The following is a 4,745-nucleotide window of genomic DNA, read 5'->3' on the forward strand; positions in this document are numbered from 1 at the left end:
GAATAGATTAATAGATGGTGGAATGTTAATGGGAGACGGGAGTCCCATTGGAATAATTTCTATAATTACAATAACTATTGCGAGCTTGTTCCAGGGGAGCAGCGGGATATCTTTTTGCACGATTGACAAATGACAGTATTTTTTTAATTTTGAAGCGATATCATTCTTAAACGATTAGGTTAGACTTTCGAGTAATGACGTCACCGTCATTTTTTTTATGGAACACCCTCATTTTGTCTCAATTTTCCGATTACTCTAGCTGAGCTGATTCCAAAAATGTATCACATGTTGATTCCAATTGGTACAGGGTGGACAAAAATACGATAGTTTCCTGTGTGCTCATAAAGTAACGAGTATCATTCTTTATTAGTTAAATTAACAATATTATCAAAAATACTTATTGTCTAGCGGCAATTGGTTTGAATGTAACATCCTATAGTTTGTTAAATTTTTAGATTAATAAAAATGAGCTGTTTCCAAACATGTTTGGTACTTGTGGTCTAGCAGACAAAATATGAAAGAAATTATTTCTTATCAATTTAAAAAAAAAACATAGTCGTCTAGTTTTTTGTGAAATGTCATTATTTGTTGAGTAATTAATTGGTGTCCAATGACAGTTTAGTACTACTTTTTGGTATTCGCGAATGTTTTAATTATTGCTTAGATTTCATTTATAATTTTTGTCCACCCTGTACCAATTGGAATCAACATGTGATACATTTTTGGAATCAGCTCAGCAAAAGTAATCGGAAAATTGGGACAAAATGGGGGTGTTCCATTCAAAAAAATGACGGTAACGTCATTACTCGAAAGTATTTCACACTGTATATTAGATTATTATTTTAAAATACGGTTAATTTAAATCAAAAATCGACGTGTTTCAGGATTATTTCTTAAAATGGTCTGTTTAGCTAAAAATAAATTTGTTCCATACTTTACGAACACAGTGTATATTATTTTCTTAATAATTGATCAAATACTACCTACCTATCCGAACGAACTGAATTCATAGGCTAATTTCGAAATAGTGAAACATTTAGTTTGGGTCCGAAATTTCGTGAAAATTGGATTTGAGATAGAAATTTTTTTATGAAATTGCGATTTTTCAGAATCTATTTGTCCAATTTCACTGAAATTCTGTGGATAACGATAAGATGACTTATCTGTTAAAATCGAAATTAAATTGGTAATGGCTCCTTCATTAATATGTATTTTGATTCGCAGAATTCGGGTTGGTATTGGAAATGCTATTGAAGATTAAATTCATTTCAGCTTGTTTGAGTAATTGGTTTTGATCCAAGAAATTGTGAAACTTAATTATATCAATTGGAGTATTTCTACCTGTAGGTACTAAGAAGAAATAAGAAGGAAAGTTTCTACATTAGAAGAAAACCTGTGCTATACCTTCATTTCACCTTCAAAAAATCATTGAATGATTTTATTTTTATCAAAAGCAACAAATATATCAATCAGGATAGCATTTGAACTGACCAAAAAGCATCTGGATTTTCATCAATCGAAGATAACATCACATAAAATTGGTTACAAGTTCGAAACAGTTGATCAAAGGAAAATTTTTATTGATAATTAGAAAAATATAGTAAATAGAGTACGATTTTATAGTAAATACAAAGAATACTTTCAACGAAATGTTAAATTCATTTATCTGAATGAGAATATAGGATATTTGAAAATGGCTGTCTTATTCAACAGTGGACTCTAGATAGAAAACCAAAAGGTTTGCCAAGCATATTCGAGATTAAAGCAGGGCCGTCGCTGGCCAAACTGAAGCCCTAGACAGAGACCCAATTCGCAGCCCTAACAGAAGCTAACTCTGCAGAATGCCAAAAATTAATATTGGATAATCGTGATCCAGAGCCCGCTCTAGCATTTCTGCCATCCCGGCAAAAATATAAGTCGGCACCCTTGTAGGTTTGGGGTTTTGTACTAAGCGAAGGTAATTGGTGAATTTGTATTCAGAGATTCAGTGTGGAAAACTCCACACTACTTTTATTAAAAGTATTTTAGGAAACGAAAAATGTATTTTATATATTTTTTTTTTTTTTAATAATAATAATAATTTATTCATCACCATTACATCAAATAGAATATGAAAATAAAATAACAAGATTGTGAATGACCTAAGCAAAGCTTGTATGTGTTCACAATCTGTTGCATTTGAATGAATAATTATCGTGTGCAAAAGACCTAAAAATGAAAATTATTGCCAAAACGTGTATACAGGAGAAGACCAAGGAGCGTCCCAAAAAAAAAAAAAAAAAACAATAATAATAATAACAGTAACAAAAGAACAAAAAAACACATAAAGAGTGAGTCATAGTTGAAAATACTAGCAAGTCATTACTCTCACAAATCTCTCAGGATTTTCCATTATATAAACTTTCAATCTATTTTTATAACCTTTTTGTCGAGGATTACAATTAACTTTAAACTGAATGGGCAAACTATCATAGAATTTGGCGCCATTATATAGAAAACTGTGCTGTAAATGCGTGCCATATAATCTGGGAATCGGGATAGAATGGTTTGAAGCATATCTTGTGACATAGTTATACTGCACAGGTTCAACGTTTTTCTTTATTTGTCTTAGAATGCACTCATATATATACAGTTGTTCAAATTTAAGTTGCCTTGTCTCATTGAAGAGTTCATTTGTGTTTTATAATACTCCAACTCCATGTATAATTTTTAAGATAGAGTTTTGAATGACTTGTATAGAATTCAGATAACATTTAAACATCCCTCCCCATATCGGTATTCCATAGCGTAATATTGAAAGAACTAAGGCCTCATACACTCGTAATAGCATGTTTTCATCAAGAACATTTCTTAAATTATAAAAAATATAGACCAATCCTTTAATTTTTTTAATCATATTCTCAACGTGGACATCCCATCTAAGAAACTGATCGATGTATACGCCCAAATATTTAATGGAGCTCTCTTTGGCAACAGCCTGGCAGTCACAATTTATAGATGTGCAACATTGAGAGTGAACAGGTATGGAATCAAAATCTGGTTGACCAGCTGTTGTAAGTGAAAATGTAATGAACTTGGTTTTATCTATATTCAGTTTAAATTTACTATTTTTCAACCAAGCATACACCGATCTCATACCACTCACAGCCTCCTCATATACATGGTCCCAAGTGTCCCCATAGAACAATATGACCGAGTCATCTGCATATGAATTTATTTCCAAGTTAGGAATGCAAAGAAGTTCATTTATAAATACAAGGAACAATGTGGGACCAATCACCGTTCCCTGTGGTATTCCCATATTGATCTGTAAAGGCTGACTCAAAACACTTCCTATTTTCACACGCTGTATTCTGTTGCATAAATAATTTTTCAAGAGTTTCAAACATACCCCTCTTATTCCCAGCCTTTCTAGCCTCTCAACCAGCAATCTATGATCGACAGTGTCGAACGCCTTTGCCAAGTCAAGAAACACTGCCGCAATTTTTTTTTTATCATTCAATGTATTCAGTGTCCTCTCAATGAGAACCTCCATAGCATCCACTGTCGATAAACCCTCCCTGAAACCGTATTGTTTGGAACTGAGTAATTTGAATTTATTAAAAAATGCTATTAATCTTGTCTTCAAACATTTTTCAAATATTTTGGGTATATTATTGATTAAGGTAATTGGACGATAGTTTGTCATTTTCTTTTTATTCCCAGATTTGAATGCACAGATGACATGAGTGTTCTTCCATTCTTCAGGCACTATACCAGTTTCTAACACTGAATTAAAAATATGCGATAGTGGGTCAAGTATATGGCAATGAATATTTTTTAACAACTTTGCTGAGATATTATCAGGTCCAGGTGAAGAATTGTTTTTAAGGGACGCTATGCATACCACAATTTCCTCATGAGTTATAGGTTGAAGATATATAGAATGAGAATTTGTTTGCTGGGTTTTTAAAGGAGTTAAATTTCCAATGTTATCGCACATTTTTTTCCCTATATTTATGAAAAATTTATTGAATTCATTTGCCTTTTCAACGTCATTTCTAATATAATTTCCTTCCTCATCTATTATTTCAATTGGAATACAATTTTTGTGTGAGGACCTATTGTTTATTTCATTAATTGTCTGCCAAATTTTTCTTGTACAATTCCCCGCCATATCTATCCTTCCGCGATAATAATTGTCTTTTGTTATTCGGATTTTTTTGATAAGTTGGTTCCTAAATTTATTAAAAGAAACCTTTTTTTCGATAGAATAATTTTTTGTCAACTCTTTTTTCATTTTATCCCGTTGTTTTATCAAGCGTATAATTTCTTCCGTTATCCACGGCTGAATTTTCATTACTGTTTTAGATTTAACATGTTTAACTAATTGAGATTTTTTGATATATTTCTGTAAAAGACCGATGAACTTAGAGTAGGCTTCCTGTGGAGTACAAGCACTCATAACCGACCCCCAATTTTCCCCAACCAAATATGAATTGAGTTTTTCATAATTTAACACATTTATGGGTTCTCGCTGTATTACTTCTTTATCATAATTCACTGGGGAATTAATATTGATCATTATGGGATAATGATAATAAACTTGCAGTATCAGCGGGAATTATACAGTCATCCATAACTATGGATGACTGTACTGATACTGCAAGTTTACGTTCATTTTTTGAATCAACCTTTACATAAATGTGATCAATTATAGATTTAGTTAGTTCTGTTTTTCTAGTAGTTTCATTAATCATTGCTCT

The sequence above is a fragment of the Harmonia axyridis genome, chromosome 3 (genome assembly GCF_914767665.1).
Source record: "Harmonia axyridis chromosome 3, icHarAxyr1.1, whole genome shotgun sequence".
Lineage (NCBI taxonomy): Eukaryota > Metazoa > Arthropoda > Insecta > Coleoptera > Coccinellidae > Harmonia > Harmonia axyridis.